The sequence below is a fragment of the Protopterus annectens genome, chromosome 12.part0, assembly GCF_019279795.1.
Source record: "Protopterus annectens isolate FY-2018-M chromosome 12.part0, PAN1.0, whole genome shotgun sequence".
Taxonomy (NCBI): domain Eukaryota; kingdom Metazoa; phylum Chordata; order Ceratodontiformes; family Protopteridae; genus Protopterus; species Protopterus annectens.
In genome coordinates, this window is record NC_056746.1 from 971,991,260 (window position 1) to 972,006,645 (window position 15,386).

Consider the following 15,386-nt stretch of genomic DNA (forward strand, 5'->3'; position numbering starts at 1 on the left):
ATGTCAGCCAGAGAGTCAATTATGGCTCCCAGTTTGCAGTCATCGGAGAACTTGGTTAACCATAGTCCTCCTGCATTTGCCTGTACTTCTGAAAAGTATATGCCAAACAGTAGAGGTCCCAGGACTAAGCCTTGTGGGACACCCCTTATGACTGGTTTAGAGTCGGACCTGGAGCCCACTATTCTTACCGTGTGAGTTCTGTCTGTAAGCCAGTTGGCAACCCATCTCATGATGTAGGGGTTTATGTTCAGGCTCGTGACTTTTTCTGTAATACCAGAGTGGGGGAATGGTGTCAAAAGCCTTGGCGAGGTCAAGGTAGGCTGTGTGAACCACCTTTCTCTTATCTATGGCCTTAGTGACTGTCTCGAAGAAGTCAGCCAGATTTAATAGGCATGATATGCCCTTAACAAAGCCGAACTGGGTCGGGTCAAGTGATTGGAGGTTCCCAATGTCTTTGTTAATGAGTTCCATGATGATGCGCTCCATAGCCTTGCAGACTAAGCTAGTCAGGCTTATGGGGCGGTAGTTACCAGGGTCAGTTGTGGCCCCTCCTTTGTGGAAAGGAATAACCATTGCTGTGCACCATTTTATGGGCGTGTAACCTGTGGAGAGGCTGAGGTTGAATAGTGTGTTTAGGTAGGGGGTTAATTTGTTGTGCAGTTCGTGCAAGACGCAGACTGGGACACCATCTGGCCCCATTGATGCTGTGTTTTTGGCTTTTGAAAGGGCTGTTTTCACCTGTGCATCTGGGATTTCCGGGACACCACACTTTTCCAGTATTGTTGTGGGCCCTTTTGGGGGTGAAGTTTGCACTGAATCTATCTGCCAGGATGTTGGCAATATCAGTAGGTTCAGTATATTTTGTGCTATTTTGCACTAGTTCAGTGCATATCTGCAAGTTGCCACTTAGATTCTTAACATAGCTAAAGAAGGCTTTATGGTTATCTTTTGAATCCTTGGCTATTTTTCTTTCGAACTTAGCCTTGGATGATTTTATGAGAGACCTTAGTTTCTTACTGATACTAATCAGGGATGTCTTTCCTTCTTGGGATTTGATTTTTTTCTGAACTAGTTTCCTCCTTCTGTTGTATAGCCTGTTTATTGCAGGGGTCCACCAAACTGGTTTCCTTCTCTTAGAGGAGTGAGTCTTGGTTTTGCTAGGGATGGCACAATCCATGCATCCTTGCAGGTGCTCATAGAGTGCATTTGTAAAAGTTTCTGCATCTTGGGCAACGTTATCCTTTAGTGTGGGGCTATGAAACTTACAAACTATGTTTTAAGTAAGGTGGAGTTTGCTTTAGAAAAGTTTTTTACTGTGGTTTCCTTAGTTGGGGGTGGTGGTGGGGTGTGGACTTCCAGAGTGATTAGTTTATGGTCTGATCTAACCAGTGACGGGTTGACCGCCGGTGTGGAACACCTGCTGCCCATGTCAGTGATGACCAGGTCCAATATGTTTTCACCTCTGGTAGGGGAGTTTACCAGCTGATCCAGGGCATTTGATAGGTGCAAGCCATCTCTTGCGAAGCAACGTGGCTTGTCGAGCATGTCGTCCCAGGCTGACAGACATTGGATCCCCTTTGAATGACACCAGAAGCTTAGCCAGTTGTTGAAATTGATAATTTTTTCTTTATACTAAGGTATCATTCTTGGTGAGGGCAGGATGCTACTCAGGGTCAGGGTCATACCAGCCTGGACTACATGATCAGAGAGCTCTTCCATGTCTCTTTTCATGTAGTCCAGGGAGGTACAGTTCAGGTCATTCATACCAACATGAACAATGACAGAGTCATATTTGTACTTTTTCTGGAATGACCTGAGCGCTTGTGTTATGTGGCGGATTCTGGCTCCCGACAGACAACTAACAGTAACCTTCTGCTTGTTTAGCCTAGTGAGTGGGATGTCAGTGTGCCTGACTATAGAGTCACCTATTACTAGTGTGTTAGGTATGTTATTTTGCCTTAAGGGCTGTGATTGCGCTGCACACTGATTTCGTGTTTTATGTGTTATCTGGTTTATGATGGGAGATGCAGGTTGTTTGGGTGTCTGCTTTGGAGGTCTCTGATGCTTTTGCAGGTTTTTATTTAGAGCCTCCGAGTATGAATTTGTGTATTTATGTGTATTTTTTGCCAGTGCTGTTTTAGTAGGTCTGTGTGTGGCTGGTGGTGTGGTGCAAGTGTTAACCTTCTCCTCTTGACTATCTGTTCCAGTCTTGGGTGAAGACAGCTTAGCCTCCAGTTTGGCTGTATAATTGCATCTCTCGCATATGTTAATGTTTTGTGGTAAGAGGAGGGAGTTGTCTGTGTACATGAGGCAGTTGTAACATTGCCTCAGGATGCCCAGATTCACCAGATGGACTGGAGAGTACACCTGAAATTGCCCTTTGGTCATGCCTGAATAGTGGGGTGAGCTGCTTAGTCGCTTGGTTGGTGAGGGGTGAATAAAGGTCCTTGCCTGCTGGGCAGTCAAGTGTCAGGGTATATTAGTGCTTGCTATTAGGTCTGAGCAAGTGCTGGGCTGTAGGATGCTTTTTGAGTGCTTAGGTTGGGAGTTAGACTAGTTTCAAGTGAAAACTTAAGAGGAGACTTAGTGGAGCCAGGAATAATTTAACCATAGCTAGCCGGCGCTGCCCGGCATGCAAAACCGTGCAAATGCAGTTTTTATAGTAGGGAAATGAAAGAGATAGAAATGAGCCCAAAATGGCCAATAAACTACTAGCTTCTGGGCTGGAATCACTCCTCCAGGGACAGACTGGCTGCTCAAAGCTCCCCTCTCTCACAGGTGAACAGAGAAACTTCCTTCTATCCAAGTAAGGTATGAGCAACTCAGAAACTAGTATCATAGCCCTGAATTCAGCACTAGCCTTAAAACTGGACTATACTAGCTTAGAAAGGTGGGAAACAAGGAATTTTATTTTTTGTCTTTTTTGAAAAGATAAGGCAAAAACAGTAAAAAATACACTTAAAACATCTTTAAACGACTACAAACGATCAGAAAAGGCTATCACACTTTAGTGTGTAGCCTACAACAGTTAAACAAATTATTTAAACAAAAAAATGACTTTTTAAATGTGCTGGCAGTCAAATAAGTACAATATGTGAAAAAAACAAGCTTTTAAATCACAATAAATGCTGGAAAATCTGCGTTTAGGTGGAAAACAGTTAAGTACAGCAAGAAAGTACAGAAAACTGATACTTAATCACTCCAAAGTCTCTATTCTAAGCTAGTTTAAGGCTTTCTAGTGCTACCCAGTAGGTTAGTTACAGGAAAGATGGGAAACAAGTGCAGATGTGGTCTTTTAAACCAGAAAGTTGAAAGAGACGGACAAACTGCCCAAATGGTCAATAAACTACAATTTCTAGGCCAAGAACCACTCCTCTCATGGTAGACAGGCTACCTAGTGCTTATCTGTCCCACTCATATGCTAGAAGGCTTTACTCCAACACAGAAAGGCTTGCAGGGCTCAGAAGCTTACCAACAGTCCTGGATACAGCACCTCTGTATCTGGATTAGGCTAGTTACAGGAAAGGTGGGAAACAAGCGCAAGTGCAGCTTTTAAACCAGAAAGTTGAAAGAGATGGAAAAATCTGCCCAAATGGCAAATAGCTACAATTTCTGAGCCAGGAACCACTCCTCCTGCGGTAGATAGGCTACCTAATGCTTACCACACCCACTGATAAGCTAGAAGGTTTCCCTCCAACACAGAAAGGCGTGGGGGGGCTCAGAAGCTTACTAGCAATCCTGGATACAGCAACTCTGTAACCGGACTAGGCTAGTTATAGGAAAGATGAGGAACAAGTATAAATGCAGGCTTTTAAGCCAACAAGTTGAAAGAGATGGAAAACTGTCCATACGGCCAAATAAACTACAATTTCTGGGCCAAAACTCACTCTTCCCATGGAGGATAGGCTACCTAGTGCTTACCACTCCCACTGATAAGCTAGAAGGCTTCCCTCCAACAGAGAAAGGCTTGGGGTGCTCAGAAGCTTACTAGCAATCCTGGATACAGCAACTCTGTAACCGGACTAGGCTAGTTGTAGGAATGGCAGGAAACAGGCGCAAGTGTGGCTTTCAAACCAGAAAGTTGAAAGTGATGGAAAAAACTGCTCAAACAGCCAATAGCTACAATTTCTGGGCTAGGGACCACTCCTCTTGTGGTAGATAGGCTACCTGATGCTTACCACTCCCACTGATAAGCTAGAAGGCTTCCCTCTAACACAGAAAGGCTTGGGGGGGGGGCTCAGAAGCTTACAAAGAGTCCTGAAGACAGAAAATCTCTACTTGGACTAGACTAGTAACAGGAAAGGCAGGAAACAAGTGCAAATCCAGGCTTTTAAATCAGAAGGTTGAAAGAGATGGAAAAGCTTCCCAAACGGCCAATAAACTATAATTTCTGGGCCAGAAACCACTCTGCCTGTGGTAGATAGGTTACCTAGTGCTTACCACTCCCACTGATAAGCTAGAAGGCTTCTCTCCAAAACAGAAGGGCTTGGGAGGCTCAGAAACTTACCAACAGTCCTGAGTACAGAAAATCTGTACCTGGACTACACTAGTTACAGGAATGACAGGGACCAAATGCAAAACAGGCTTTAAAACCAGAAAGTAGAAAGAGATGGAAAAACTGCCCAAACGGCCAATGCACTACAATTTCTGGGCCAAAACCCACTCCCATGGTTGATAGTCTATCTAGTGCTTACCACTCCCACTGATAAGCTAGAAGGCTTCCCTCCAACACAAAAAGGCTTGGGGGGCTCAGAAGCTTACCAACAGTCCTGGATACAGCAAGTCTGTATTTGGACTAGACTAGTTACAGGAAAGGCAGGAAACAAGCTTAGAATTTTTATTTTTTTTTATAGAGAAAATCAGATAAAACAGCAGTAAATACAATTAAAATTGCAGTGCAGGCCAGTACACCTGAGTGTGTAGAAACACTACGGCAAATACAGTTCAAATAAATGAAATTAAATTAACAAATGACTAAAAAACAAGTGCAGAAGGCAGTAAATTAGAAGGCTACTAACAAGCAGTAATAAGTGCAGAGTAAGAGCGACTGAACAGATAACAGCACTCAGAACAGCAACTAAGACAGTTACAGTAAGAGCAGCTGAATAAAATATATATATATTTTATTTATTTATTTATTTATTTTTGAGGGAGGGAACAGAGCAGGATTAAGAGGCTGCGTCTATATCATATTATTGTATGACGTAAATAGCGAATGCTATTTCATCATACTGATAATATCGAAACAACAAAATATCGAACAAACGGAACACCAAATTTTTTCCCAGGGAAAAAAATTGCTGCTCCGTAATAAAAAAAAAAATCTTAAACACAAATTTAAGTGGGGGGCTTTGTGCCCCACACCTCCCCATGTTGGGGGCTGTGCCCCCCACACCCCCCCTACTTAAATATACCAACTCTGAGATCGCAGCATAGTGGAGGAAATGGCAAAGTCCCGAAGGCGGCCCACTGAATTTTTTCCCTGGGAAAAAAATTTGATGTTCCGTGACTTTGCTATTTTGCCATTTCAACAGTATTGGATCGACTAAATAGCATTTGCTATTTAGTCCATTAGATAGCATTATATAGACCCTAAGAGGCTACAGGGGTTGTCCTTCCCAAATGCTCTTATTGCACACAGTAGGTGTGCCTGAAATTAGACTATATTCTCACTGCACTCAATTGAGTGAGCAAATGAGATGGGCCCAGAAGGAGTATCCAAATACAAATCTACAAGAGGGGCGGGCAATTTCAAATCCACCAACATTAACACCAAAACAAGAACAGGGAGGATGGGTGGGGAACTAACTGTAGAGAGACAACCACAACTTCAGCTGACTTAATATTCAGTGAGAAACACAAATAAATAAATTAAATACAGTACTATATGAAAAAGAGCAGATAAAAGTGTACTTAAATTCACTTATACGTCCAGTTGATTTCGGGTAGATCTGAGGCGGCCAAAGCTCAGAATATTAAGTGGTGATGTGACCCCCCACTGTTATCAATGGATACACAGAAATTCTAACAAGTACTCTGTAGAGAGACTGCCACAACTTCCGCTGAGTTAATATTCAGTGAGAAACACAAATAAATAAATTAAATACAGTACTATATGAAAAAGAGCAGATAAAAGTGTACTTAAATTCACTTATACATCCAGTTGATTTCAGGTAGATCTTAGCCCACAAAAGCTCATAATATTAAGCAGAGATAACCCAAAATGTACCACTTATATAAGGCAGGACAGAATATCACTGATGAGGTGAAACTACCCCCACTGCTATCAATGGCTACACAGAAATTCTAACAAGTACTCTGTAGAGAGACAGCCACAACTTCAGCTGAGTTAATATTCAGTGAGAAACATAAATAAATAAATTAAATGCAGTACTATATGAAAAAGAGCAGATAAAAGTGTACTTTTACGTCCAGTTGATTTCAGGTAGATCTCAGCCGGCCAAAGCTCAGAATATTAAGCAGAGATAACCCAAAATGTACCACTTATATAATGCGGGACAGAATATCAGTGATGAAGTGAAACTACCCCCCACTGCTATCAATGGCTACACAGAAATTCTAACAAGTACTCTGTAGAGAGACAGCCACAACTTCAGTTGAGTTAATATTCTGTGAGAAACACAAATAAATGAATTAAACACAATACTATATGAAAAAGAACAGATAAAAGTGTACTTAAATTCACTTATATGTCCAGTTGATTTCAGGTAGATCTTAGCCCACAAAAGCTCATAATATTAAGCAGAGATAACCCAAAATGTACCACTTATATAAGGCAGGACAGAATATCACTGATGAGGTGAAACTACCCCCACTGCTATCAATGGCTACACAGAAATTCTAACAAGTACTCTGTAGAGAGACAGCCACAACTTCAGCTGAGTTAATATTCAGTGAGAAACATAAATAAATAAATTAAATACAGTACTATATGAAAAAGAGCAGATAAAAGTGTACTTTTACGTCCAGTTGATTTCAGGTAGATCTCAGCCGGCCAAAGCTAAGAATATTAAGCAGAGATAACCCAAAATGTACCACTTATATAATGCGGGACAGAATATCAGTGATGAAGTGAAACTACCCCCCACTGCTATCAATGGCTACACAGAAATTCTAACAAGTACTCTGTAGAGAGACAGCCACAACTTCAGTTGAGTTAATATTCTGTGAGAAACACAAATAAATGAATTAAACACAATACTATATGAAAAAGAGCAGATAAAAGTGTACTTAAATTCACTTATATGTCCAGTTGATTTCAGGTAGATCTTAGCCAGCCAAAGCTCAGAATATTAAGCAGAGATAACCCAAAATGTACCACTTATATAAGGCAGGACAGAATATATCAGACTTGTCAGACTAATGGGGAGATAGTTCCCAGGGTCTGTAGTCACTCCTTCTTTGTGGAGAGGGATGACTATAGCAGTGCGGTATTTGGTAGAGACAAAGCCTGAAGCGAGGCTGTGATTGAACAGGGCACACAGGTGAGGTGCCAGTTCACTCTGTAGTTCATGTAGAACACAGCCAGGGATATTGTCAGGTCCCATAGAAGCTGTATTCTTGGCTTGGACAGTGCTGTTTTAACCCATGCAGCAGTAATACTGGGTGCCTGACAATCTACTGATATTGTGATTGGTCCTTTGGTGGGGGAGAGAGGAGTAAAGTTGGCACTGAATCTGTCAGCCAGTATATTGGCAATATCTGTTGGCTCCATATAGGAGATGCCATTGTACAACAGCTCTGATCAAATCTGGGTATTGCCGTGGAGATTCGTTACATAACTATTAGAAGGCCTTGTGGTTGTCTTTACTATCTGCTGCAATTCTGTTTTCATAATTAGCTTTGGAGAATTTGAAGAGGGATCTCAACTTTTTGTTGTGGCTGGTAAGGGTGTTTTTCCAGTCTTGGGACTTCACCTTATTTCTCATCAGTTTCCTCCTTCTGTTGTAGAGTTTGTTTATGGCAGGGGACCACCAGATTGGCTTCCTTTTTTTGGAGGAGTGTGTCTTGGTTCTATTGGGAATGGCGAGTTCCATGCATTTGTGTATGTATTCATACAGGGCATTAGTATATGATTCGGCAGTCATGCAGCTGTTTTCCTTTTGCATGTGTGCTGTGAAGTTAGCCACCTCTGTTTTTAGGAGCCCAAAGTTAGCTTTGGAGAAGTTTTTCATTGTAGTTACCTTTTCTGGGGGGGGGGGGGTTCCAAGGTGATTAGTTTGTGGTTGGATCTAACCAGGAAGGAGGTGTCTATTGGTACAGAGCAATGGTCACCCATGTTAGTAATGACCAGGTCAAGGATGTTGCTACCTCTAGTGGGGGTACGAATGAGCTGGTCCAGGACATTGGAATTAATGAATTCCAGGAAACGTTGGGCAAGTGTATTGGTACAAGAGTAGTTTTCCCAGTTAATGGAGGGGTAGTTGAAGTCACCCAGTATGAGAGTGTTAGGTTGGACCCTAATATTCTCCAGGGTGCTTAGGAATGTGGAGTGTGAGTCCTGGGTCATGGTTGGGGACCTATAGCAGGCTATGACCTGAATCACTGTCTTACCCAATGTTAGCTGCACCTAAAGTATCTCTGATGCATCATGTTGGGCTACCAGTCTGGAGGTGTGCACATCCTTTATGAATATGGAAACACCACCACCTTTGGAGCTTCAGTCCAAGTTTTGGGGCTGAAAGGTATGGAATGAGTTATAGCCTGGTAGTGCAAGGGTGCTACCTGTTGCCTTGAACCAGGTGTCTGTTACAGCACAAATGTTGATGTTCTCCATTTTAAGGAGTACTTTGAGCGAGTGCATTTTGAGATTTAGACTTCTTACATTGAGCAGCATGACCCTCAGATTGCATTTGTTTGTAGCTGTTATGGTAGTAATTTGGTCTTTGGAACACTGCCTAAAAAGGCACTATAGTGGTGGCAAGAGCCTTTGCCAGTATCCAGAACCCCAGAGGTGACAGATGCAGGCCATCTCTGGCAAAGCATTTAGGTCTGTCATTCATGTCATCCCAGTCAGACAGATACTGGATCCCCTTAGAATGACACCAGTAGCCACAAGGGACTGGGTATGGATAGGCATGCTGGTTGTGTATGGTGATAATGAGGGTGGATGAGGGATGTCAACCTCTGTGTCAGATTCAGCCCCTGCAACCCCTAGCTGTGCCTCAATTTATTATTATGTGTATGGCTTTGTAGTGATATATTTCTGCACTAGAGTCCTAGTTAAATTTCTATTTTTCCTTAATCTTTTAGCAGGCATATTTTACATGTTATAGATATAATCAAACACTTACCTGCTCTTACATACCCCACCTATGTCTAGTAGAATGTGTATGGCTTTATAGTGATGTGTTTCTGTACTACAGTCCCAGTTAAACTCCTATTTTTTCCATTAAACATTTAGCAGATTTGCACAATGTGGCATGATGTGCAGCATTGCTTAAACATACCTAATGCTGAGCAAATGACAATTACTATGTTTTGCTTAAAACATCTGTGCTAGTTAACTGGCTGTGCAGCTTGGTGGGTTGATGCACTGCCCTTCAGGTGCAATGGTACTGGGCCCAAAATAGGGCAGAGGTGTACTTTTTGACAAAATTATTATGGCTTCAAATGCATATATTAACATACCACCATTTAGCATCACTCAAAAATTCGTTAAGGAAAAGAAAAATCAGGGAGATAGTACAGTGGTGAAATGGGGTACCAGCAGGGGGAAAACATAGTGAAAGGCAGGTAGGTATGTGCAGGACAGGTGTAGGAAAGAACCACAGCTATCCATTTCTTCAGTGGCAACAACTGTGCACTTTAACGTTTTTTCAGCTGAATTTGGACTGTTGCCCCCAGAGAGGAGGGTGTTGACAACATAAGTTTGTTTGTCAAGCCAATTGGACCAAATTAAGTGTGTCTAGTGGACACGTGTGAAATGGAGAGCTCTGTATGGATGATACTTTTTTCTGGGACAGGTGCCCATTTTTTTTTAACTTTACAATTTCGGATATGCAGTGACACATTAAAAAAATATATGATGTCCCAGGTATTTCATACATGACTGCTAAGACTGCAATATCGATATTTACTTTATTGTACTATTAAATTATGCATTAAGTTATTACTTTATTGATTTTTTACATACCATGCACTTGCCTTATCCTGGCCAAAAGCCTTGCATGGGACTGCATTGTGAGCCCTCTCTTCTGCAGCTGTGGTAAGAGAAGAAAACCATTATGAATACCAGTTTTTCACAGATTCAGCTTGTATATTTATAAATTACTGTAAAACATACTTACATATCTGTGGGATATGCCTATCCCTAGTATCTTGAATCCAAGAGTCCAAGGTTTCCCTCTTCTTATGATACAGGTCATCATAGTGATGAAGACGCTGCTCACCAGTGTGGAGGATACCAGCTGCACTGGTTTGGTTCGTGACCAAACTGTACCAGGTCTCAGGCTTACACTCTGAGCCCTAGTAGTCACCCTGCGACAGCCAGGGTTCTTGGTGTCATACAAGGAGTCCAATAAAAACCCTGGACTCCTGCACACCCCACTTTTGTGCCCTAAAGCACTCTCCCTCACCAACAGTAGTAGTCATATCCACAGTTAAGTCTCCAAGGAATGATGTGAAATTCCTGCCTATTGGCCTTTAAATAGGCTGCATTCCCACCCTTGCACATCATTCTGTAACTTTCAAAAATGCACTGCATTGCTTAGCATCACGCAAAGTCACACAAACCTTATTTAAGCGAAGCTTAGGAATGAGCAAACTGGAAAAGACCATTGACTTAGCATTGCGTAGCTTTTATAAATATAACAATTATTTAATTAAAGGTCAGTTGATGTTTCAGTCACCTGACACAGTTTCACAGCATTATATGTAAAAAGCATCACTGGCTGGGACTTGAACCCGGAACCTACTACACTGTAGATCATGACTCAACCTATCTAGCCACTGAGTTAGTGAAGGGAACTCGAATATCTTCAGATATACTGCGAAGGTGCCTTTGGGTGTAGCACAGCTTCGCTGCACTGGTTTGCATGTTTCTAAGCACTGCAGACCTACAACAATTGAATGCATCTATTTTATGTTTTTAGCTGTGTAGCTTAAGTACATCATGCTATGGCTAGCTAAGCAACGTGCAACATCACATAAACAAGCACATGAAAAAAAAAGTAAAAACAATAATTAAAATTATGAACATTGAATGCATCCAGTTTCTATTTTCAGATGTCTAGCAGATGTCTGATGTATATGTGCACAAAGCTAAGCATAGCTAAGCAACGCACCACACCATGCAAACAAGCACATTAACATAAAAAAAATAATGTAATTTAATGAAATAAAATGTCTTGTACACCTTTTGGCCAAGGTTAATGGGATGAAAGGTATGTGGCTGTGCTGTCAGTCTTACACAGATTCAATATCTGTGTTGCTGTGACAACCCTTAGGCATGCACAGAAATTAATATGTTTGGCGAGCTGCTGAGGGGGATCTGTGGCCATGTACATGGATATATTCCATGTAGACTCTACATGGAGCCTACACAGACTTTATTGAATCCTGGGGTTGTTTAATGTTGATATTTTCTGAAGCAAAGGTACAGGGTTAAAAACCTTTCTCCACTTTGTAGTTTATATATATGTGTATTTAATAAAATCTTATATACTTTTTACATTATGTTCCTGGTATCAGTGATGGTATCAGTGATATTATCTTCTGTGAGAGGTTGGAGGGTGCAGGATTGGAATCCTTTTCAGTGTCTTTAAGACATGTTACTTATAGTATCCCTGCTGTCTAGAGGTTCTCTGCACCTCAATTTTTTCATTTAAGGAAGTGCTTTTAAGGCATACTACTTATTCTATCTCTGGTGTCTAGTGGTTCTCTGTACCATGTATCTTTCATTTAAGGAAGTGCATTTAAGGCATGCTAGTTATTGTATCCCTGATGTCTAGTGGGTCTCTGCACCACATTTGTTTCATTTAAGGAAGTGATTTTAAGGCATGCTACTTATAGTTTCCCTGCTTTCTAGTGGGTCTCTGCACCACATTTTTTTCATTTAAGGAAATGCTTTTAAGACATACTACTTTTAGTAACCCTGCTTTCTAGTAGTTGTCTGCACCACATTTTTTTAATTTAAAGAAATGCCTTTAAGGCATGCTATATAGAATATCCCTGGTATTGACTGTCCCCCTTTTTAACCCACTTCTTTAGAGTTATCCCTGGTGGCTAATGCCCCAGATGTTTATACAAGTGTTTTTGAGACATGCTGTCTTATCTCTGCTGTCTATTCTCTCCCATCTCCCCAATCTCTTCTATAAGTGCCCTTAAGGCACAGCAGTGAAGTGGTGTCAAGTGTTCTCCCCAGTCAAAATCTTTAGTATTCTCCTTGGTGGCTAGTGGTCCCCTAACCTCTGTATTACTGTGGAAGTTTCCTTGGTGGCTAGTGGTTCCTCTCCAACCTATGTATTACTAAAGAAGTATCCCTGGTGGTTGATGGCCCCCAACCCAGTTTTTCAGGTGTTGATCTTTAGCTTAAGAGTGGGTGTATGAAAGTATGACTCACACATCTGCACCTAACCTATGCCTTCACTAACCCCACTCCTGCAACCTCCCAGGCAGACACACACACTCACACATATACCCAAATATGCAGCCTCTCACATACACAAACTCACACACACCCATAGCACTACCTGACTGTTAAACTCCCCAGCATTGCCATGAGTTGCCAGGAGTGACAGTGCAACATATGCAGCAATTCTCTGGATCACGTGACTGTGTAAATGTCTTACCGCAGACAGTTGTGCATGGAGAGCACATGGTTAATAATCATATGCCTCTCCCACAGAATACTTCATTAACATCTAATATGGCTGTGAAGACAACTCACCTGAAGTGCTGCACATCTTTGTGTTGCAGCACCAAGGCAGGGCTGTCCTGTCTCAGATTAAAAAAAAGTTACTGAGAGGTGTACACCTCATGTACACCTGATGGTAACTTTTCTGTATTTGGGCCCTAGTGTTTATCATATAGCTTTAAAATAAAATGTGATATTTGAAGAAAGAAATCAGAATTAACTTTAGAAGTATACAGTGGATACAAACCAAGCCAGCTTCCACTTTTGTAAAAAGAGAGAGAGAAAGAGATAAGGTATTCCATTTATTAGCTGTAATTGTTATACATATTTAATTCCTCTAACAAAGCGTTTTAAAATGCAACCATAAACCGAACTTTGTATGCTTACAGGATTATACTAATGTTTACAGCTTTTATTTTCAGTTAATTTTCCAAAAAATGTGTCTCAACTTAACAAACACTACTTGTTGGTGTTTGTCTTCTGCTTTACTCTGTCAGTAGCACTACCCCTTTGTTTCATTACTTCCATTATGGTCAGCTTCATCTCTTTTTCTTGCAGTTTTACATCCTTCCTCCTCCATTCAGCTCTTATTCTTTGTAACCACCTACCTTCCCCTCACTGTATTCCATGAGCTTACTTTCACTACCTGCCCTATCACTGCACATGGGAGATTTATTTATTTATTTATTATTTTTGTTAACCTGGGTAGAACTTGATTTGCAAGGGCCAGTTCTACAGACAGGTATACATGGTCAAGGCACCAGTCTGAGATCACTGAGTGGTAGTTTCCTTTACAACAAACTCAGATATTTTGAAAAGTGGTATGAGGAGGGAAGCCTTCTGCATGGGAGGGCACTATAAAACATAACTGCAATGCATAACTTACAGTGCACTCCTTATGCATTTATGCTGCTCAGTTTTCTGCTGTTACCTTTTCCAAATTTACAGCTGCTTTCTGCCTGTCCAGTGTTCTATACTCAGCCACCTCATATTCCTTTTGTTCCTTCTCACGTGCTACTCTTTAATTCCATATTGTCTCTTCTACTTTCTTTTAACTGACCATTTGGCTGCTTACATTCTAGCAAAATAATCATATGTTTCTCAGCCATGTCATATATAATTTTTATCTATTAGTTTTTGTTTTATTGAAATGCTATAGTTTCATTCAGTTGCTTTATATTATGCTTAGTTTTGCCTGCTTATTTTGTTTTCCAGTTAGTGACTTGAAGCAAGCTGTTGCATGTTGTAGAACTGATTAAATAAATGCATATTGAGGTACTCATTCAGCTACCATGAAAACATTTTTATAAGTGTATTTCCAGTTAGTTAATTTACAAATGACTTCATGTAGTGTAAGATCTACAGCTAAAAATGTTAAAAGACTGTATCAATCAAACTGAGTATGAGTCAGTGGATTATTATAGCAATAACCCACGCCTGGGTGCGGGTAATGCTGGATTTACCCACGGTTGGCGTGGTTTGGTCCACCAAACAAAGCCAACCGTGGGTAAATACAGCATTACCCACACCCAGAAGTGGGTTATTGCTATTATACCATGACATTATTTAAGAAAAGAAACTATTACTTTTCTTAAATAATGGCATAGTATAATGCCTGTTTACTGCCCTTCCGCAGATGTCTGGCATCCGCGGCAGTTCTGATGTACATCAGAGCTGTGGGCAAAAGCAACGGAGAAAGCGAGATCTCTGTTGCTTTTTTTTTACTGTTTTTGCTATGTTAAATGGGTTTAACATAGCGAGACAGTTTTAAAATAAGCAACGGAGATGTCTGTTGCTTATTTTAAAACTGTCTCGCTATGTTAAACCCATTTAACATAGCGAACAGTAAAAAAGCAATGGAGATCTTGCTTTCTCCGTTGCTTTTAAAACCTGTCTGCTATGTTAAATGGGTTTAGCATAGCGAGACAGCTTTAAAATAAGCAACAGAGATCTCCGTTGCTTATTTTAAAGCTGTCTCGCTATGTTAAAGCCATTTAACATAGCGAGACAGTGTTTTAAAAGTAGAGTTATACTAATGGAAAAAAGTCCGGGCGACCGGACCTTTTTCCATTAGTATAACTCGATTTACAATGTGCACGCTGGCCAATCAGCGTGCACGTTTTGGGGGGGTCATGGTATAATGATAAATAATATAATCTTTAGTAATGTAGTTTTCTCCAATTCCAAAGTAATTAAGCTTGCCTAGAAAGTCATCTTAGATGACTTGTATCACTGGAACAGTAATACTGCATTTTGCAAGGATGCTAGTATTATAATACTATTTGGTACAATCAGTCATATCAGTCAAATTATAGGTGGCACTGGCATTCTCAGGAAAGGAAGTAATACCTAATACTGTACTTAGTCAATTTATTGAACTATAAAAGCCAGTGGTATTTTTTTGTGAATAAGGTTGCTTATTTTATCAATTAACACTCATCTATTCAATTTGGTGACAGCTTGCACACATTGCATAGAAAGCACTTTTATTACTGTGAATGTTCACTAG

The 15,386-nt window shown here is 40.8% G+C and overlaps 1 protein-coding gene across 2 annotated transcripts in view; it reads left to right on the top strand.

The window, feature by feature from the left end:
- GDAP1L1 (ganglioside induced differentiation associated protein 1 like 1) overlaps positions 1–15,386 on the top strand; it is a 494,626-nt gene that overhangs the window by 450,645 nt on the left and 28,595 nt on the right. The window lies entirely within an intron of this gene.